The sequence below is a fragment of the Vicugna pacos genome, chromosome 30, assembly GCF_048564905.1.
Source record: "Vicugna pacos chromosome 30, VicPac4, whole genome shotgun sequence".
NCBI lineage: Eukaryota > Metazoa > Chordata > Mammalia > Artiodactyla > Camelidae > Vicugna > Vicugna pacos.
The window spans coordinates 8,133,349-8,157,048 of NC_133016.1; the positions used below are offsets into that span (position 1 = coordinate 8,133,349).

Below are 23,700 nucleotides of genomic sequence, written 5' to 3' on the forward strand. Positions count from 1 at the left end.
AGAGCCAATATATCAAGTTTCCAGAACATGTGTCTTTAATGTAACCTCACCAAAGTTTTTTTCATCACCAGCCTTTTAGCAAGCTGTTTCTTGGGGAATAACATTTCTTGACTTGAAACTATTTGTGCTTGAGTGTCAATCACATCATTATCACCCATAAAGAGAGATGTTAAGACATTTTAAGCATCCTGCTATGCTGATGAGACAGAAAAAAACCAATGTGACATGCCAGACTACTAGAGTAATTTCTCAAATTTGGTAGCCGGTTTGCACTTTGTGATGGATAGAACAAAGGCCTCTGAAAGATGTCCACACCCTACAATCTCCAGATTCTGTAATGATGTTACCTTAAATGGTGTATTAGTTTCCTGGGACTGCCACAAACAATGTTCAAACTGGAGGACTTTAAACACCAGAAACATCCTCTCGCAGTTATGGAGGTCAGAGTCTGAAATCAAGACATTAGCAGGGTTGAATCTTTCTGGAGTCTCTGAGGGAGAGGCTATCCCCATCACGTTCTACTCTGTGTCTGTATGTCTAATAATTTTCTGTCACTTAGAAGGATACTCCTCAGTGGAACTAGAGCCCACCCCAACCCACAGTGATCTCACTTGGGGATCTTTAATTGTATCTGCAAAGATCCTCATTCCAAATAAAGTCACATTCTGAAGTTCCAGGTGGACATACCTTTGGGAGGCTACTTCTGTTCAACCCACTATGCATGGCAGAAGAGACGTGGCAGGTGTGACTACGTTAAGGCTCTTGAGATGGGAAGATTATTCTGGATTATCTGGATGGGCCCATCGTAACCACAATGAGCCTTATGAGGAAATGGGTGAGTCAGAAAAGGAGACGTGGCCATGGAAGCAAAGGTCAGAAAGGAGAGAGGGATTTGGAGATTTACACTGCTGGCTTTGGAGATGGAGGGATGGGCTAGGAGCCAGGGGATGCAGATGGCCTCTAGAATCTGGAAAAGACAAGAAAACAGAGTCTCTCCTAGAGAGACTCTGACACATTGAGAGACCCTGACTTACTGACACACTGAATTTAGGACTTCTGAACCACAGAACTCTAAAATAATAAATTCGTTTGGTTTTTTAAGCCTCAAGAGTTTGCAGTAATTTGTTACAACAGCAATAGGAAGCCAATAACATGCTCTTTCTCAAAGTCACATAATCAAGAAGTATCAACACTCTACCTTCCTATAGGAGGAATTTTTAGAAATTTTTAGAAATTGTCAGATTTCTAAGCCATACAGATGATATAGTTACAAATGATTATAAATTAGTTTGCCACTGAATTCCAAAATCATCTTAATAAGAACTTGTTAGTGATGGAATTTTTTCTAAATTCATCTTTGTTGTTGACACAAAATAAAGGCAGAATTACAAAAAATCTTACATGCCTTCTAAGTATACATTTCACGTGAAGAAATGAACCCGTTTGTATTTTATACTTATTAAGACACACCTGACAAATTCTCGTTGTCTGTGGATGCCAATAACACGGTTCATCAAATTATGGAGCCTACTTAATACTAATTGTTCTGTTTAACTTCATTTTGCTTTCTAATGTAATGGAGTCTTACAATTAGAAAAAAAAAATCCATTATGCTTCCACATCTGACAGGTTTTTGCCCCACAAAAATTTCAGTTTATTTGAGCACTAACATTGTAGCTAGCAACAATTTTGGAAAGTTTAGTGCAAGTGCAAAAAAAAAAAGAAAATACCCTTGCAAAATTTACCACAATTGTTTACTTTCTGAAAATGAGCACTAAAACATTTGCATAACATCTGCACTGCTTGGAGGGTTGAAACACTAAAGCAATTAGCTCTGTTTTCTATAATGCATGCTGCAGCTCAAGCAACGTGGAAGCTGAGCTAACTTAATATTTCGTTGGAAAAGAAAAGGCACTTTATTTGCCCTTTACTTCTAGTGCTTCTTTAAACTGCCGATCATGCTTAATGTGTTACGAAGCTTGTATTCGAGACAGTTTCAGGAAACATCATTTTAAGAAGAAAAAAATCTCTAAGGGACCTTCATTCAGTCTTTCTAATATGTGCTTGTTTACATCTACTTTCTGTACTTGAGTAAAACAGATTTTACACAGCAGTTAAAATATAGCCTATAAAGCTCCATGTGTACTATAAGAAATTACAAGGAATAATTTCTAATAGTGATATGCCAGAATTACTATGCTATTCTAAATTAGATGCACTGACCGGTATTTTTTTCAAATTCTAGATAAATATCAGTCCCTACAAGTTTATTTTTAAGAAAATATGTTCTAATTAAATAATCAGATTTTATTTTGTTTTTGAATAGAGTCACAAGATTTGACAATAGACTGTTTCCTGATTTGCAAATATATTTAAATTGGCAATGTAAAATTTATTATTAAGTCAAGTTAAATTCTGTTTTAAAATCATCATGATTATATGCACCATACCTTCAATCTAGACTCACTCATAGTATTTATGGAGCTAGATGCGTGCCGCAGGCAGACTCCAGTAATGCAAATAAAATAGAAATGAGCATTAAAAGGGTCTGCTGTATTGGAAAGACATAAGTCATCTCACAGCTGAATAGGGCAGTACTCAAACAATTCTGTAAAACACCCAAGAATGCTAACTAAACAATAATTTAATAAAAGATATGTTGATGTATGGCTTTGACTGCCAGAAAGAAAGGGAAGTGACAGGTACTGGCGATGAAGAGGTCACCGGGAGCAAGAATGGTGGGTTCTCAAATGGATGAGGGGGTAGCTTCCCCAGTCTTCGTGGAGAAAGGCAGGTGGTGCAGAAGTGATTAGTGGGTTTCAAAACCCAAGCAGGGAAATAAAAGGGGCCAGGGCTCTAGGTGGCGAGATAAGGAGTTAAAACTGAAACCTCTGCAAAAAGCTGACTCCCTGGAGGGGCTATTCACCCTCCATAGAAAAAACTCACACATCCTTCCATCAGAGGCAAAGTAAGAAAGCTTGACTAAGCCATGCGTCAATGTCCAAAATAAGTAAAACACAGTGACATTTCCTAGAGACGCTGACAACCACAGACCCGCCTCTGTCGGGTTTGAAGTTAGAACTCACACTGCCCCACGGTGAGGGGAAGCTGTGAACCTGGGGCAGCTGAGGAGGAAGCCCAACATCCATAGACTAGGTCACAGTATTTGGCTGATCATCAAGTGCTTCCTCTGTCCTCGGGGACCTCCGGAGGGCAACCACACTGGACACATACAATATCACGTTTCTGAACGCATCGACATGACAGCCCTCTTTCCCCAAAGCCCTTGTTACTGAAACCTGATCTTGCTTCAAGTCCCTGAATGCAGAGACAAAATCGCAGACCGCTGTTCATTTCGTGCTCAGGTCATCTCTCTCTCCAGGCAAAGTGAATAACTAAGTGTGCTAATCAAGGCTGATCCTGAATGCGGGAGTCATTCTGTTACTGTCGTCCTGAAGCTGGCGCCTGCTATGAGACAGAGTTCTGTCTAAACCAGGTTCCCATATTTCACACTTCAGTAAACAGGTCACAAGAAGTCCCCTGGCGATTCCAAGACTGACCGCAGAAGCAGCGCTCATCCAGGGTTGTGGCCAAAGGGGGCAAGCTGGGAGTTTCAGTACATCTTGGTTTAGCTTTAAGACCTAGTTATCATTCATGCCATTCAGACCACTTCTATAGGACTGCGAGGGCTACTCAGCACACACAGGTTCATATCTAAGTGGGACATGTGACAAACAGCTGACGCTGAGCAGATTTGCTTGCATGGACACCTGGAGTTTCATGACTTGGCATTTAATCATTTTGGAGATTCAGCAGAAAAGCAAAGAATGTTTCTCAAAAGTAGAGTGGTTCTTTGGAGAAGAAGGCATGACTTTGCTCTAAAACTCTGTGTGCAGCCACTAGGGTTCAGATGTAAGCACCTGACAAAATTTGCAAAGAAGACCCTGCCCACTGACACACACACATCAGCTCAGTTATAAGGTCCAAATGTTAATGCTGCTCACATGCTAGTCTGAATCAGAAAGGAACTTTTACTTCTTTTCTTGTTCTGTGTTCAAATTAGAGTACAGTATTTTGTGCCATATGTAAATATCCTTAATTTTAGGGTTTGCTTCTTCCAAAAATCCAAAAATCCAAAAGAGATGTGTGTCTTTTGAAGCAGTAGCAGCATATGGTACAACATCTTTCTCTATGATGTAAAAATGGTATCAAGATCATTGCAGACCACTGGAGCCCTCTTCTCTGCACAGAAACTATATCAAGGCCCAATATCTTCATGGCATTAATTTCTCCCCTCTAATCCTCAGGTATTTTCTGTTCCCTAGCATCTATCAACATGCTGTCATCTCCAAGGAAGAAATACAAATGATCTATAGGCACATGAAAAAATGCTCAATATCACTAATTATCAGAGAAATGCAAATCAAAACTACAATGAGGTATCACCTCACACCAGTCAGAGTGGCCATCATTCAAAAGTCCCCAAATGACAAATGCTGGAGAGGCTGTGGAGAAAAGGGAACCCTCCTACACTGCTGGTGGGAATGCAGTTTGGTGCAGCCACTACGGAAAACAGTATCGAGATTCCTCAAAAGACTAGGAATAGACTTACCATATGACCCAGGAATCCCACTCCTAGGCATGTATCCTGAAGGAACCCTACTTCAAAAAGACACCTGCACCCCAATGTTTACAGCAGCACTATTTACAATAGCCAATACATGGAGACAGCTTAAATGTCCATCAACAGATGACTGGATAAAGAAGATGTGGTATATTTACACAATGGAATACTATTCAGCCATAAAAACTGACCACATAACGCCATTTGCAGCAACATGGATGTCCCTGGAGAATGTCATTCTAAGTGAAGTAAGCCAGAAAGAGAAAGAAAAATACCATATGGGATTGCTCATATGTGGAATCTAAAACAAAGAAAAAAGAACATAAATACAAAACAAAAACAGACTCATAGACATAGAATACAAACTTGTGGTTGCCAAGGGGAAGGAGGGTGAGAAGGGACAGACTGGGATTTCAAAATTTGTAGATACTGACAGGCATATGTAGAATAGATAAACAAGATTATACTGTATACCACAGGGAAATATATACAAGATCTTGTGGTAGCTCACAGCGAAAAAAAATGTGACAATGAATATATGTATGTTCATGTACAACCGAAAAATTGTGCTCTACACTGGAATTTGACACAACATTGTAAAATGACTGTAACTCAATAAAAAAATGCTGTCGTCAATAGAATGATTTGGCTTCATGTGATTTTAATGATGAGGACAATGCTGTTTCTTTTGGATTAAACTGTAGACAGGGTCATGGATGGAGGCAAGCCTGGGACAGCACAGTCAGCGGAGGTGTGCTGCTGAACTTGTCAGCTATAAACCTCAGACAACTTCCAGAGTTTTGCAATATTTGTCAAAAGGGGGAAACAAACATTCACCAGCTCACTGGCTGCTTACCAGATGCCAAAGGCTGTGTATCTACCCTGGTAAAAGTAGACAGCATCGAGAGCAATGGTTTCCATTTGAGTCACCAGTTGATTAGAACAGCTTAGAAAACAGCTTAGAAAATTCACTGCTATTCTCTGCATTCCTCCATCTTACAAATACTGACAGTTAAAAGAATATATGACAGAAAATGTGACTACCTCTGACTCATTCATCCCTATGGTAATAAGATCTCTTCCATAGCCAAGATATGTGCCCATCAACAGATGAATGGACAAAGATGTATGTGTGTACACACACACACACACACACACACAATGGACTATTACTCAGCCATAAAAAGAATGAAATTTTGCCATTTGCAACAACATGGATGGAACTGAAGGATACTGTGCTTAGTGAAATAAATCAGAGAAAGACAAATACTATATGTTTTCACTTATATGTGCAATCTAAAAAATAAAACAAATATAAAAAAAGAAAACAGACTCACAGATACAGAAAACAAACCAGTGGCATCAGAGGGGTGAAAGGTGAGAGGAGCAGCAAGACAGGGGAAGGGGATTAAGAGGTACAAACTATTAGGCATAAAATAAATAAGATACAAAGATGTAATCTACAGCACAAGAAATATAGCCAATATTTTATAGTAATTTACATTGAGTAGAATCTTTATAAATATCAAATTAGTGTTGCATACCTGAAGCTAATATAATATTTTTAAGTCAACTGTACTTCAAACTTAAAAAAAACACTATTAATTTAAAAAAGTTCAGGGCAGTAGACAGTTTTCTAAAGACAATACTATAGCTTATGCAAACAGAATCAGAATTGAATACAAAACTAGAATAGATTTATAACCAAAAAAATTGGATAAGATAAATCACTTAAATTCTACTGACAAACCAAAGAGGTGATTTGGACCTTCAAATAATATATAATCATGATTTTTCAAGCAATGATTCAATGATTATGAATATATACACACACACACATCTGCAACTTGCCATATCTTGTATAATTTTTATACCAAAGACAGTAGGAAATAGAAAAATCGTATTCCAAAGTCAAGAGAAGACATAAGTATAAAAATTGGAAATAGAATATTAACAAACTTAAGCCAGCAAACCATGTTTGTAAAACCTAATCGTATAGAATTTATCTCAGTTAAAATATGTAAGATCATTTGACATTAGGAAATATATATTTTGCTACATTATCAGAATATTATCTTAATGCAAAGAAGGATTTAGTAAAACTGGACATCTATTCATGATAAATACTCTTAGAAATATGGAACAGAAAGAATCCTGATTTTAAAAATCTGTAGTAAAAATTCCATAATTAAAAAATCTTAGTAAACATTGTATCTCATGCCGAAATATCAGAAGCACAGCAGGCACTGAACAAAATTTCTGCCTCACTTCAGAACTCTTGCTTCCCTGATAAACGAACATTCACCACAGCAATAATCCCCACGTTATGTCATCCTATTTTAGAGCCTAAGAAAGTTTAGGGCATGTGTACTTCAGCCTCTTTATTTCACTGTGAGGAAACAGGTGTGAGGGGGCTCATGTGATTTGTCTAAATGTATTCAGCTAGTGATGAGCAGAACCTTGACTTGAAGCCAATGTTCCGTGAAAAAAAAAAAAAAAAAGCCAGCAAACAACATGCTGGTATAGGTCGTCTCTAATTAACACAAAACAACACACACACACACACACACACACACACACACACCAGCTGTAACCAATCTTGTTTATTAATTGTTCATTACTTATTTAACCATGAATATTAAGCCCAGAATTAACCTTAGCCGCTTTCATCCTGAAATAATAAAAGAGAAATGGAAATATATAAAACATAGGGGTCTTTATTAATAAAATGATGAAATACCAAACTATGCTAGTAAATGTGTTTTGTTATATGGAAACAATGTAAAAAAAGAAAAGAAAAACAACTTTTAATTAAAGTTCTGTATAAAATTTGGATGGCCTCAAAGGTTATCAGTTTTGCTGTCATATTAGAAAGCCAAGAAAAATAAAATACAAGTTTCTTAGGAACCAGAAACTCAAAATACTTCATCAGAAGCCATTTAGAACTTTAACTGTTTGGCATAAATGAATATATTACATGCTCAGCGCAGCTTGAAGAATGAAGCAAAACAAGTTTGAGGTATCCACACACCTCTATAAAACGTACCTCTAAATGAAGGCTGCTGTTCTGTTTCCTCTGTCTTGATTGGAATGAATCAAGTTAATTCCTCTGTCTTGCTTGAATGATTATCTACGGTTGGAAATTACACAATTTGTTTAAGGTGCTAGAAACCTGAAAATTTATGTAAAATATCCTAATTTTTAGTACACTGGGCAGGTCAAATAAAATCCATCTCCGGCCTCCTATCATACAATTCACAACCTCTCCTTTCGACCAGGAGAGTGTTAAATTAGTTCTCATAACTTTATGAGCTTCTTCTTTATCTACTGTATCTTTTGCCAAAAGCATACTGGGAACTTGACTTGTTTCTCTCCTTTCTCTTTATTTCATTTTTTATTCATTCATTTATTTGGTTTCAAGAAATGTAACCTACAAATCATGATTCTTATTAAAGTTCTTTTTTCAAAAATATTGAAATCAACTAAAAGACAAAGAGAATGAAGTACATGTAGACAGTACAGAAAAGGGAGCGAGGAAGAAAACTTAGCAGCTGATGCAAAAGCAAAATTGCACTGGACACTTGTTTAAAGTGTCAAGGGCGACTATTCAAGACTATTGCAATAGGGGTCAAGAGAGACTGAACTCAACTCTGCTGAAAGGAGGAAGGGTTTTTAAATGCTACAGTGACTTCATGGAAAAGAACTAGAGGACATTAGGGGGAAGTCTGGTCCATGTGATTAGACCACTGTGCTTAATGGTCACTTGTGGAAGTTAGACTACTGCCCCCTACAGAAACTGGGAAGTAGGGGCATGATTTTGATAAGATGACTACATTTCAAAGGAATAACTCCCAGGTCTTCCAGCAAAATGTTTCTGGGTTGTAGAAGATTTCCATCTCAAAGGGGCAGAAAAAGAATTTACAATCACAAGTTCTTTAAAGTAAGTTCTGGGAGGTCAGGGCCTCTGTTCAGGAAGAAACCTGTCTAAAGTTAGTCGAGATAAAGGAACCATTAAGGCCATCTTGGTCTGATAACCACGATACAAGTGCGGAGATTACGATGCTCTTTGCCAAGTACATTAGGTGCTTTAAATTTCCAAGGCAACTGATTTGAACGGTGGGTGGAGATGAATGGATGAGCACATACTTTGGTTTACTGAAAAAGAGCCTGATGAATTTCACCAGTTAATACATCAGACTCATTCTTGCTTGTGAGATCTCTGCCAGGAAGGAAAGGTCTTAAAATGCAAACTGGGAGTTAGGGTAGGGGCTAGGGGGTTAATAGAGGAAAAGAAAAAATCAAAAAAAGATTTTTTAAGTTTAATTTGTACTTACTCTATTACTAAGACTCACACGGCTTCTAAGCAGAGAATATTTCAGAAATATACATGTATGTTTTTTTTTCACGTGAGAGTTAATTATTCAGTCTTTCATTTTACTAGGTTGAAGATTTTCCATGGAAAGTTTCAACTGACTCCACTGAAACTAAATTGGACCCCGCCCTCCCAGAGGGCACAGCATGAAATGTGGCACAGATCTAGTCCTCCACGTGCTTTTTTTTAACATGAGATGAAATACCATGAAAAACTGACCCCTATTTTCCAGTTCTTACAGTTATTAAACCCAAAAAGCCATAGCGCAATAAAATGATATAACTAGGATCTTATTCACTGTGGTTGTCCAAGTACAGTTTTCCCTGCCATCTGAAAGTACGGCGTTCCCATGAAACCTTTTATAAGCCCAAATGGCATAAAGCGAAGGAGCAATTGCCTTAGGACACATCTTGCCAGGAGACACGAAGTAAATCAAGACAAAGCACAGGTGCTCACAGACGCAGCTGGGAGCTATGGCGGCACGAGGCTGAGATGCTGAGAGTGGTTCCCTGGGAAGGCGCTTGGTGGTACCACTCTCATGTCTGGGCTGTGTGCTGCCTTCACAACAGCTGCCACAAGGCAAAGGCTGAACGCTATTCCAACTTTCCATCTTTTTTCGTACAAACAAAAATCCTCTTCAGATTTTTTGGGGGGTTATCAAAACAGGTACTAATGCAGGTCTTTTGTAAATGGGAAGTGGTGTAAAGTGAACTTTTGAAAAGCAGAAAATACCTGTACATAATTCCTTTCATGAGTGTTGGGGACTTCTTTCTCACAGCATTAGCTTCCTTACAACACTAGGGAATTACACACTGTGCTGCACAAACGATATATTAAACCCTGGTGGATTAGGAGTATTGATACACTTTTAAAAAGTGCCATATTGTTCCACTGGATAAACTGGGCATTGGGAGAATGATGATGTAAAAGTCAGCACTGATTTCAGCTTCTTTGTACAACTAGACAACCAGAAGAATATACTTTCAAAATTCAAATGCAACCTACTGTTGCATGCTAAATCATGTTAATAATTGTATTTGCTTTATATTAATATGCTACCACATCTTTGAATAGTGTCCCCTTTTAAAAAATTCACGTAAGTTATTATTTTTAAGCAATTAATGTGCAGTAGAAATTCGATACAGCTTCATTTGATATAGAAGAGAATTTTAGTGTCCTAAAAATATAAAGGATTTAGTGACTAAAGCTTTTAAAACCGCCTCAACAGAGTAAATGCTTTTCTCACTGTATATTTCAATGAAACCATTAAAACTGGACTCTTAGGTGAGCTCTTATCGTTTCTACTTAATCTGAAAAGAATAATTTATAAATTTATAATATAACAAGCTGAACACACATGAGACATTCATATTTCAGCATTTTTGAATCAGGAGAAGTCTTCAAAATTGCAAGTATCACCTTCCTTAGAAATGAGTGGATTTGATCTGCCTGCCCTGATGAGTAATGATGCTAAGTGCCTTTCCATGTACTTTTCGGCCATCGGTATGTCTTCTTTGGGAAAAATGTCTATTCAGACCTTCTTCCCACTTTTTATTTGAATTGTTTGTGTTTGTTTTGCTATTGAGTTGTAGGAGTTCTTTATCTGTTTTGGATATTAGCCCCTTATCAGACGTATGATTGGCAAATATTTTCTCCCACTGAGTAGGTTGCCTTTTAACTGTGTTGATGGTTTCCTTTGCTGCACAGAAGCTTCTCGGTTAGATGTGGTCCCACTTTGTTTATTTTTGCTTTTGTTGCTCCTGCTTTTGATGTCAGAATAAAAAAAATCACTGCCAAGACCTACGTCGGGACCTTACCACCTGCAGTTTCTTCTAGGAGTTGTATGGTCTCAGGTCTTATGTGAGACACCACTTCACAACTGTTAGAATGGCTATTGTCAAAAAGACAAAAAACAAGTGGTGAGGATGTGGAGAAAAGGGAACCACTGTGCATTGTTGATGGAAATGGAAATTGGTGCAGTTACTGTGAAAAACAGTACCGAGGCTCCTTAAAAAATTAAAGATAAAACTACCATATGATCTAGCAATTCCATTTCTCAGTATTTATCTGAAGAAAACAAAAGCACTAACTTGAAAAGATATATGCACCTCTATGTTCACTGCAGCACTATTTACAATAGCCAAGACATGGAAACAACTTAAGTTGTTCATCAGTGGATGAATGGATAAAGAAATCGTGGTATATGTGCACAATGGAATATTATTCAGCCATAGAAAAGAAAGAAATCTTGTCTTTATGACAACATGGGTGGACCTAAAGGGCATTCTCCTAAGTGAAATAAGTCAGAGAAAGACAAGTATCATAGAATCTCTCTTATATATGAAATCAAAAACTAACAAAAGAAACGAAGCTTATTAAAAAAAAAGAAAGAAAGAAATGGAATACTACTGTTGACCCTTGAACAATGCAAGGGATGGGGCACTGACCCTCTGTGCAATTAAAGATCTGCATATAATCTGTAGCCGGCCCTCTGTACATGCAACCCCTCCACACCTGCAGTCTGGCATCCACGGATTCAACCAGTCTTGACTCGTGCAGTACTGTAGTATTTACTATTGAAAAAAATGCATGTATAGGTGGACCCTTACAGGTCAAACCTATGTTGTTCAAGGGCCAACTGTAATCTCATAATCTAAATATTATTAATGTTATCCCCAAAGGTCTAATCATCAAAATTACATTGATATTTTTATTCTAAAACTAAAATTTATTCTTGAAGAAGCAAAAGTTCATCAGTGTTTTTCACTGGGTTAGAACAACTGTTAATTTGACATTGTAACTCAGATTTGATCAAATCATATACAACCTAACTGCTGTACAGAAAACTGTGAGGATAAACAGAGTAATAAATAATTCTAAAAATAATGTTAAAGAATATTAAGATGAAGACATTTTAAAAATAGGCCTAAATTACAATAACTTAGACACACATTAGATATTTCTAAAAAATTGGTTTAAAAAATTAAAGAAAAAACTAACATAAAGCTGAAGTTATTTTAAATGACATGTTTGTTAAATTTTTGACTGAAAACTTTAAATGCATCTTAGTTTCGACAGGTTTATTCAATACTGAATTCTGACACTTAGGTACTAGTTTAATATAAATATTTTTCCTTGACCAAATATTTGTTTACCACCATGTACCACCAGGCTCAATTCTACACTAGAGTCTCTTTTCAAAGTAAAAAATGCAATGAGTTTTCTTAAGAGACTGAGCTCTGAAAACACATTTTCAGTAGTCTTGCCAGTTTCATAAACAGCTGGTGGTAGAGGGCATTGCTGTTATAAAAAACAGTGTTGTGGGTCATGTTTTCAATTCTTTTTTTAGTTTGTTTTCTGACCAACAGCCTCACTTCCTGATCTAATTGCTTTCAGATTATAAGTCAATACAGGTTAACATGACTGACACAAGAGGCTAGAATGAAAAAAAAAAAACCCTGAAGTTATCAAATAATTCTATACACTGAAATTTACTTATAAATGTGCTGCTGTAATTCAAAGCAGAAGGAATGGACAGATAATATAGAGCAACACATCCTGTCAATGGCTACTAAGTAATAGCTATGAATTGTGAATAAAAGAGATTTTTTAATCACAAAAATTGGAAAAATGTAAGTGACTTGTTACTTTTAGGTTAACTTTTGATCGTCCCCTTATTTAAATCTACAGAATTAATTCCCCTTTTATATCATCATCACCTTTGGATGATAAATATCACAGCTTATATTAAGGAGAGAGTAAAACAACTTTTCTCTCTCACTATCTACTATTCTTTTCCTTTTTATTATCTACATGTTATTGTATTTATTTATTTTTCTCCCAGCTTTATTGAGATTTAACTCTTTACATTACCTGATGGCCAGGCTTAGTAGGGCATGGTTATGTGGAAGGATTTCACCTAATCCCAAAGAACCAGGGCAAGAAGTAAGAGAAAATATTATGCAGAGACATGTACGTGGAGCTCTTCCTAAAAGCAGAAAGAACTCATGTCTCCCAAGGGAAGTGGGAGAAATACCATCACTCAGCACACGAGCATCAAGACACACACAGAGCAGGTGTTTCGTGGAGTAAATGGAGCGACTTGAGAGATGGACTGCAATAAGGCTGCAGAAATTGAAGATCGTGCCTCCCATTTTCCATAAGAAATTTTAAAACTTCCTTATAAATTTTTGCCTTAACCACCTTTAACTTCACAGTAAAATACCCTTGGAAAACATACCATTCATCTTTCCATGTATTTATAGCTCAAATATATATTTGGGATTTTCCATTAAGAATAATATACTATTCTTACTTTGCCTGAATTCACACAGGAGTAATTCTCTACAGAACCACACTTCATTTACTTTTTAAGTGTGTAACTCTGGAATTGATTTGAATATAATGAAAATGCTGTTAAATGCACTTTTGTTGAACAGCATAATAAACCTCACTTTAATAATCAAAATGTAATCCAGTCATTCGTCTTCTTGGAGAACATTGCATGCCTGATGTAAAAGGTAAGGGAGCTCCGAGTGTGCCATTTCTCCTATTTTAATGTCAAACCAAAGCCAAGAAAGAATTATAATTTATGGCATGTACGTTGTTTGCTAAAACCAAACTCATAGAGCTATATTTATGCCCTGGGTGCAAAATTGCTTAAATGGATAGAAGTTCAAGAGTGCCTTTATTTTACAACTTCACTGGCGAGAACTGTATAAAGGGTATGTAAAAATGGTGGAAATTCTAAGACATCTTGGGGAATTACAAAGAAAAGTACATCAAATTATAGTGTGAGGAGATTTCAGGAACACGTTTTACGCTACTGAACCCTGGTAAGACCCTAATTGAAGACTGGAACTCATTCAGGCCTTCTCATTTACAAAATAATAATTACTTTTTTTTTCACTTTTGTTTAAAGCTTTCACATAAATACGCTTGGAGGCAAGCCTTATTCCTTTCAGAATACTCCTGAGATTTAAAGATTCAATGGTTAAACGAATGAAGGGTTTAATGCAGAAAAAAAAAAGAGAGAGAGATCTTTAGAAAACGAACATGACTTGTCTATTCCAGTCTAATCTTAATCTCTCCCCAAATAGAGCATATTACTGTGGAATATTTTCTTCATTTGAATGTCATCATCTAGAAATAGTCTCCCTTAGAGTGGATGAGTCTTCCTTAACAGCACATGGATTCTGACTGCTTTCACTTCAAAAATAATATGATTGCATTCTTAGGAAAAAAATAAACCTAAATTCCTGAAACAATCTGGTTGTATTCACATTAGGTACGCCAGTGACCCTTAGTTATTACACACTTATTATGAATTATATGTAATGAGCTGCACTTACATTCTCCACCGCTGCCCAGACCAGAAACTGCAGGACCAGCTTTGATTCCACCCAGACGCAAATCTGTAAGATTCTCTTTCTTAATTTGCATTCAGAACACCACCACCATTTGACCTGGATTGTCTGGGAGGAGCCAGGAATTTAAGGCTCTTTGTAGAGGTCATGCCCGAGGCACAAGAAGTTACGGTTTGAATTACGAGTGGGATTGGGTTCCCTGTACACTCTAAGGCAGTGGCTGTCAATCGTGCTGGAACATTGGAAGCACCTGGGGAGCTGTAAAAAAAAAAAAAAAAACAAACAAAAAAAACCTGATGCCTGAATCCCACCCCCAGAGATTCTGATTTAGTTGGTCTAGGGTGTGTCCCGGGCAGAGGGCGCTGTAGGAGTTCCCCAGCTGATTCTAACGAGCAGCCACGTTGGGGAACTACTCAGCTTATAATTGCCTTGCAGAGAGGAATGTGCGCACGACTGGACTTTGAGAAGGTATGTGGATGAAAGAGGAGAACATCTGAGACTTCTGACAATGTGTGGTGATTACCATAGAAAGATGACACTTTTAGCAAAACATTAAACAGATGTTGGCAGGGAACAGTAGGCAGTGTTGCTGTACTGATGTGTCATATGGTGTTGCCTTCTGCGTCGTCATTTTCAGTACACTCCGCAGTGTTGGTCACCGAGGGGATGGCGACGTGACGGCTGGGATGATGTTCTGTCTCCACCAATCCACCGCCGCAAGTCAGGAGGGCCCCTTGACAGTCCCTCCACATTCTATTTTAATTCCCTAGTTAACTTTCAGTCTCCCGGTTTAATCTGAATCTCTCTGAGAAACACTTTATCTTTTTTCATCCCTGTGTTTTCAGAACCTTGTCATGCGCCTGACAACTAGCTAAAATTCAGCAAATGTTTGTTGAATGAATATGGAATAATGACCAACTTGAGTGAATAATTTAAGGTTACTTTCGCAACTAGTTCAGTCTTTATTAGGCAAATAAACGAAATAATCTGACCTGAATACTTTCTCCTCTCTTGCCCTAGAGTTTTACAAATTGAGATTCTCCTTTAAAGTCTCAGATGAACTCTTGGAGACCCCAGGACTCAGCTGGAGCCTCCTTTATTGGCTCCTTTATCCCTTTCAAGAAGCTTCTGAAAGAAGTAATATGAAAAGTGACATCAAGGATAATAAATATACTGCAAATTCTAGGAAAGAGTTGCCTTGATAAAGCTTCTCCGACTTAAGTAGTTCATCTTGGCGATCTAAGAGCCATTATCCAAGGGTTACTTCTGCCCTTGGGAAGAACCACATGATGTTAAAAGATTAGAGCAGTGTGACAGTGCGAGCTTCCGTGAGGAAAAATTCTCCTTCACGGACAGCCGCGAAATACCCTTATCGATATACGATTGACTAGTCCCACCTTCAGATTTAACGACAAGCGTGCTCTGCTCAGTTTTTGTTTTTGTTTTTGTTTTTTATTGAGTTATAAATGTTGTGTCAATTCCCTGCTCGTTTTAATTTGGGTTTCCCGACACTCCCAGCCGCTTTCTACTCTCTTCTACGATTTGCGCTCTTATTACATTCTGCCCTCTTCCTCATCACTCCCCCTCTGTCATATTGATTGAATTCTCTTAGTCATCTCTAGACCCACATTAACACTTCTTAAAAAATTATTGTTTCACCCTGTGCTCAAGTCCTCTAATTTAGGTGACGTGAGTTCCAGTGGTCACCCTCAGCACTCCACTGCTGTCACCTACTGACCTGAAAGCCACTCACCTCCAGCCACATTCCTTGAGGACTTTGGCAACAGTTTTGTTCACAACACCACCTCTCATTTTCCTGGACCACTGTTACTACCCAGTTGTACTTTTTGTCCATAACAACGTTCATTTCCAGCTCATGCTTCAGATAATCTCTAATCAGAAACACCTATCCTGTCATCCCAATGAATCTACCCTTTGCCGTAATTTGGAACTCCTTTCATAATTCTCTTCTGCCCCACTCTTTTCCCCTACTGATGCAATTGGCTTTATGGTATATCCTTTCAACAACTCTGTCTCTCTCTTTTTTTCACTCCATTGTCTCTATATCATATCTTTCAAGTAGAGCCAAGCCATTTCCAACTCTGTATTTGTCCAGCTCTAAATCATCTGATATGGCAACTACTCGCCACATGGTCTATTGGGCACATGCAATATGACTACTATGAATTGAAATGTGCTACATGATTGAAATACACACCAGAATTCACTGACCTTGTACAAAAAAATGTAAAATCTCATTAATTACCTTGGTTGGGATAATTATTCATAATGTGTGTGTATATATATATATGTATATATGCACACACATACACATATATATCAAATCATCATATTGTATACTTTAAAAATATACAATTCTATTTGTCAATCATATCTCAATAAAGCTGAAAAAATTTTAAAAATAAAACCACATATATGGCTTGCTTGTGTGGTCTGCATTATATTTCTGTTGAGCAATGCTGATTTACATATAGCAAGGTACTTACTGTCAGTCAACTCCTGAGCATTGAACTTGGTGAGAAAAATTATACAATTAGGTGTATTTCTAAACTAAAATGTCCATTTCTAGCTTAAAAAGACCATCACTACTCTTAGACAACCTTTAACTTGCCCCAGAGAGCCCGAGCCCTCAACCACCTATCACAATTCATACCACAAGTGTGCACGGGTGCGCACCAAGCTGCAGCTCACCAGTCTAGGAGCTGAGGATGGAGCAGTGAACGAGAGATAAAACTCCCTACCCTCATGTTGGCATTAGGTGAAAAACAAAGCACATCAGTAAATTATGTAGTTTGTTACATAATTTGAGTGGCTAGGCTAAATCGAAAATGCGATTCAGGCAATGGAGATAGAAAATGTCCACGGGGGAACAGTGTGGAAGTTTTAGATATAGCATCCTAAAAAAGGCCTCAGTGAGATGTGGCATCCGAAGGAGTGAAGAAGATGAGCCAGGACTCTCGGGGAGGAGCCTTCTGGGGAAAGGGAACTTCAAGTGCAAAGTCCTGGGTGACTGGAGCACAGCTGGGGGCCTGGATGGAGCCAGGGAGCCAAGGGAAGAGAAGGCAATGCTCAGAGAGTTTGTGAGGGAGGGGTGGGTGTGGGGGCGGAACACAGGCAGATCGGATGGCTCACCATATGGATTTTAGCTTTTCTGTCAAGTATTTGGAGGGTCAGTGAAGATCACTTTATAAAAGACATAAACTTAATTGGTTTTACTAATTAATCTAAAGGAAAAATAATGTGTCAAGCAGAGAGGGAGACTTTAGCTAGGAGAGTCAGAATAGAAAGAAAGGAAAAGAAAAAAACAACACACATTATCAGAGATCCAGAATCACCTCTTCACCCTCTTCCCACAGCAGCGGGGTGCACGGGCACACACGCCAACACATACTCTTGAGTCTTTAGCCAGCTCTTCGGAGACAAGAGAAGCTGTTTGACCTAGCTATGTGGCTACCAGTTTAAAATGAACGTGACTATGCCTTAAACACAAAAATAGGACCATGATAACAACAGATGTGGCTGAAAAGTTAGAGAGTTTGGCAAGGGTATCATTAAGGAGCATGGGTTCATATAGCCCAGAAGAAGGGACGTACAGTAATGGGGAAAATACAGAGCTGCTTCCTGCTGAGACGCCCCAGTTAACCAGTGACTCTGGTAACTCATACCTCTGGTCACTGATTAGTCCGGAAAGTGCATGAGTCGCGCTGTTCACTGTCATCACTCAGCCCCAGCCCTGGGTCTCTTTACTTGGAACAGCACAACTTTCTGCATCATTTGCCCTCCCTTATGTGCATGGAAATTTTAAATAACAATTAATATTACTGTGAATACATTATATTACCCTGTTACATTTCTTTCTCAATCGGGAGAAAATTTTTCCTTCTATTCATGCCCATTCCTGCCCATTAACTATTAGATTGTTGTGGAATTCTTATTTTAAATGTTGTAGTTCATTTACTCATTAATGTACGCAGTCACAAATATTTATTGAGTTCCATCTGCATGCTAGGCGTTAAGAATCAGTAATAAGTTAAGCAAACTTTGTCAATGGCTTATAGTCTAAAATTTACTTCGATTTTTCTTAAACTTGATTATATTGTTCCTAATGCTGTGTCCACTTTTTAATATATCAATTTTTCAGCACCAATTTTAAGAAAATAAAATTACTTTCAAAGAACTACATACAATTTCTCTCCAATTTGTTCGTAAAATAATTACAGATTTTTTAAAAAGTGTTTCTTATCTTCCTTGGTGTTTAGCATGGAAAGCAGATACCTATCAGAGACACTTACCGAGGGAGATAATATTTTTAGTTTTACTTTTGTTAAAAACAAAATTCAACAGAGTAAATGTGAAGATCTAATTGGCTTCATTAGGCAATTCCTGAATCGGGCAGCATCCCATCTACTGACCAGCCCTGCGCTCAAGGGGTTGTGAGGGAAGGGAAGATTCTTATGGGAAGAAGGGTGGGGCAAGGGAGCTATTAGCAAAAGAAAAGAAACGGGTATTTTTAGACCAGGGCACCTTTTTGGGGGTATGGGTGGAAGGAGAGGAATTGCAAGCATTTTATGTGTAGATTGCCTCCTTCCTCCAGGGCCCAAGGGCTCCCCAGGGCGGATTACCTCCTTGGTGCCGACCAGAAAATTCCAGACTGGTTGCTTTAACCTTATACTTCTGGCGAAGGCCAGCTGAAACTGCAATTAAATTAGGTATTAAATCCAGGTTTGGTATCATGGGCTTCAGCGCAAGTGATGCCATCTGGGGCCTGTGGTTTTTCTCTTTAATATTTTTGATCAGTGATGGACATACCACGGAATTCAGGAAGCTTGTGTTGCAGGGCCCCTGACTTCCATGTCCTCAGAGAGACCTGTCAACATATGCACATGGGCATCTACATTTTTAAAAATTTTTCAAAAATTATACACTTTAACCAAAAATATTGAAGATCCATGTCTCTTTCCATCATGACTTTCCTCCACAATATTCTTCCTATTTGGGGTTTCACTGGAATGGACCCAGGTAACATGGGAAGGAAAATATGCTGGGGGACGTACAATTTGGAAAAACATTGTTGGGAAACTATCTGTAAAATAAGAAAGAAACGGTAAACTCCTGAACTGAAACTACATATGAATATTAAATTTATGTAGTAAAGGCCTGAGGAAAAATGTAGATAAAATTAATGAAATACAAAACAAAAGTAATAATAAATTAAAATAATTCTGACACGGAGGTGCTATTTTGTAATGAAAAATGATTTCAGATCACACCAAAAACAGTAACTCACACAAAAGCAGCAATACATTTTGAAAACAGGTAATGAATAGGCTTTTGAATTGTTTGACAATCCAATTAATGAAGTGGCATGAATCATATAAACGTGTTGGGCAAATATTTAAATTTCTTGCTGATGTGACATGAAATACTGATACGGACACAGATAACATAAAAATCACAACGCGGCCCTAAAACTGGGACCTCAGGGGCACATTGGCTAACGGCTTTCATCAGTTCAAGGAGGGTTTAAGATGAGGTTCTGCAGAAGGAAAATCAAAGCGTCCTGAAATCCTCCATCTTAAGCAACATTCATCTCTCACAGTTTTGGAGGCTGGGGAGTCCATGTTCAAGGACCTGCAGGTTCAGCGTCTGGTGAGGGCTGGCTCCTGCTCGCAGGATGCTAACAGAGAGAACCAGAGATCTCTGGTGTCTCTTCTTCTGCGAAGAGGGTGGGATGAGTTCCCTTAGAAGAAGAGACACATGCCCTTATGACCTACTCACCTCCCAAAGGCCCCACCTCCTAGTGCTATCATGTTAGGCGTTAGGATTTCTACACACGAATTTAAGGGGGACACCAACATTCCATCCCTAACAGTATATGAGAAATGAAATCAACAGAGCCTTGTGACAGAGAGTAACAGGAGAAAGGAATGTTCTTTTGGGTAGAGTGGATCTCCCTAAGAATGAGAATTAAATGTTACACCTGAGAAGGAGGCAGCGATGAAAACAAAATCCCAGGAAGAAATCCATGCAGAGGAAACAGCAAATACAAAGTCCTAGAACAACCTTGGGTGTTTTAAGTCTTATGCCTACTTCTTAATAAGCTTACCACCTTCTTTCTTATTTGGCTTTAATTAAACAGATTTTTACAAGATTCCCTCAGTCTAATAGAGTAACTGTGTTGAGGAACACCCACTGCACGTCTAGTATCGCCCACCGCCTGTGCTTCAACTAATAAGTCTCAAAAGACCCCTGGAATCCTGTTTAAAATGAGCTTCCACGCAACTCGGTATTTGTCTTGAATTAATTATGAGGAAACAACATGTGACGAGACCTGACAGCTAACTGCATCACTAGCAAAGGAAGAGCCCTTCTTAGGGCTGGGACAAGACGACTCGTGACCTAGTGCTTGTTGAAGAAATGTCAGACTTGGCAGCTCGCTGAAGCAGCTCTCTGAAAAGTAATGCAGCAATTCATCACCTTCATAATTGATAATACACCCTACAAAATGATTTCATTTAAGGACAGACAAATAAAGGAGACCATTTGGAAGGATGTAATGAATTTGAGCAACCAAAGAAATGTGAAATAGAAAAGCACACTATGAGAATAATGGTCGGCATGAAGTCTATTAATAACGCGCTTTGTCTTGGTCAGAGGGTCAGAGGAAGATCGCGGGAGTCAGTCTGTCTACGTGAAAACCGCAGTTCTTTCACTTGGTAGCTCTTTGACCTTGAACATCCATTTAAACTCTTTGTACCTCAGGTTCTCAACAATGAAGTAACAGTAACATTCACCTCATCTGTTTAGTGTAACCATACATCACAGGGCCTTGTAAATAATAGCAACTGTTATCATTGTTGCATTTTTTAAAAAAAATTACATTTCCTAATTTTTTACCTGTTTCACACAACTCCAATAAGTGGAAACAAATCATCTTCAGGTGATTTGGTAAAAAATGATGCCTTCAGGCTATGGTATTAACTATGATCTCTTTCCTTTCTTTTGGTTACATGTAAATCTATGTAGAAAAAAATCTAAAGGTTTAGAGTAAACTAAATGCAATGCCATTCATCTTAAATACAAAATAATGATAAAGCCTGTATCTTCCACTGGAAAGCTCACTGAAATATACCATACTATTGCAACACTACTCCTGAGGTAATTCTTGGTGATGTAAAAAAAAAAAAAATACACGATCCTTCCAACGCCCCGGGATCTCTCCAACACCTCCCTGCCTCCCCTTCCATGACCTCGCTCTCCCTCACACCGCAACCTCTCAATCCCAAATTGCATCTTAGACCTTGTCATTGTCAGTGACTGCAGGTGCAGCCCACTTTCTGGTTGCCCTCAACTCACATTCCAGGATGTTTCCCTTGTTCTGATGCTAATAAATTCTTAGATCCCACTAGAATTTAGGGTTTGTAGACCTGCTTTTTCACTGTTTTTCACTTTCATTTCCTCACTTCTTTCCTTAAGGATCTTAAAGTCCAATTACTATAAGGATTTTTTTTTTTTTTTGCATCCAACCTCAACTCTCTGGTCCCTCCCTACATTTGTCCTTGTTTGGCTACACCTCCACCCTGATTAAGTCTAACTCTCCACCTACTCTGCATCTGTACCAGAAACTGTAATGGTAAATTTGACAAAAGGAAATACACAATTAACTGACTGGTCTTATTAAATGCAGGAACCTCCCGCCTCAATTCAGTCTTGAGCGTTCCCGGCAATCATACAACATGCTCCTAGTTTCTTCAGATGCATATATGCCTAGATTGCTCCCTGGCATGTCCTCTTTTAATTCCCAATACCTACTCCCCCCATCATTTTTCTCTACTGATGACTTAGCTTTCTGTTTCACTGAGAAAATGGAACAGAGTACAACTTTCATAAGCCCCATAACATTATTTATTCACTTGTTAGCAATTGTGCTAATATGACCGATGTTTTCTGATAATGTGGATGTACTCTGTGCTTCCACCAAGGGCCAAACACCTCCCTGTGTATTTGATTCTAGAGATACCCTTTCAATTACTCAAGGACTTTTCTTCAGCAATATTCCCCCTTTCAAGTAGATTATTTGTTTTTCTTCTACTGAATTTTCCCATAAGACAATACACCCAATTGTATTTATATCACCTTAAAAATCGATCGGCTTCATTATTATCTCCAGCTGCCCCACAGTTCTCTCCTGTCCTTCACAGTAAAATACCACAAAAACATATCTTCAGTAGCCACCTGCTTTTTCTCTCCTCTCTCAAAAAACTCCAGCTGGGATTTTACACCTGTCACACCAATCAAACAGCTCTTGTCATCACCACGAATGTTAACGGCCATTCTAAAGCTTCTCTCTCTTGACATGTCAGTGTTTGACACTCTTTTCTAAAACCGTTCTTGCATTGCTTTGGGGCATGGAAGTCTTTGGGTTTTCCTCCTCTTTGGCTTTTACTTCCCTGTCTGCTTTTCTCTGTATCTGCTTTCCTTCTGTGTCTCCTCACGTTTCTGACTCCTTCACATGGGACATACACAGGATTCTCTCCTCCAATACCAGAGTTCAGTAAGAACACACCCCTTCGTCAGATGCACCCCGGATAACGGCTTCACGGCTTTTCCCTGAAAACGAGGGCAGCACTGGCTCAGGAAAGTTTCATCTGCTCTACCTTCTGCTCGGAAAACTCTCCCCTCATACACTTACATAGCTGATCCCCTCACCTCCTTCAGACCTTCGCAAACGCCATCATCTCTTAATGTCTCTTCTGTACTTTCCACCTTTTCATCTCTCCGGGATTCAGTCTGAATTTTTTTTTCCTGATATATCTTCCATTTTATTGATTCTCTCTTTAGTTGTGTTCAATCTTCTGCTAAACCTATACTCTGTGATCTTTGTTTCGGTTATTGTGTCTTTAAATTCTATGTTTTCCCTTTTATGGCTTCTTCTTATCTGGCACATTTCTAAACCTCACCTTTCATCTTTGAAGTATATTAAGGATAGTTAATTAAATCTGAGCTTTACATACAGACTCCAATACCTGGAGTCCTGTGGGTCTATTTATTGTACATTGCACTCTCTTTCTCTCTCTCTTGTTCTCTTACTTCATACAGTCGCATCCCCTCTCATGCCTAATTAATTCTGATTGGATGCTGGACATCACATATGCAAAACCTGTGAAATAATTTGAGGCCTATGGTTATGTTATCATCTCAGGACAGAATTTTCATTTTCATTTGGGAAGTAGCTGAGAACAACAGATATTCAGAATAAATTTAATCCAGTTTCACAGATTAAGATGATTTGAAGCTGAAATTTAGTTTCTACAAGA

General features: G+C 38.3%; 1 protein-coding gene across 8 annotated transcripts in view; it reads right to left on the bottom strand.

The window, feature by feature from the left end:
• The window catches only part of CDH7 (cadherin 7), a 286,378-nt gene that overhangs the window by 150,100 nt on the left and 112,578 nt on the right, over positions 1 to 23,700 (bottom strand). For 5 of the 8 annotated variants that reach the window (XM_072952086.1, XM_072952076.1, XM_072952077.1 and 2 more), the window contains one exon: positions 7,671 to 7,754. The exons of the other annotated variants lie outside the window; for them this stretch is intronic. The gene's annotated coding sequence lies outside the window, so the exon portion shown is untranslated. The remainder of the gene's footprint in view (positions 1 to 7,670; positions 7,755 to 23,700) is intronic. 8 annotated transcript variants of the gene reach the window in all.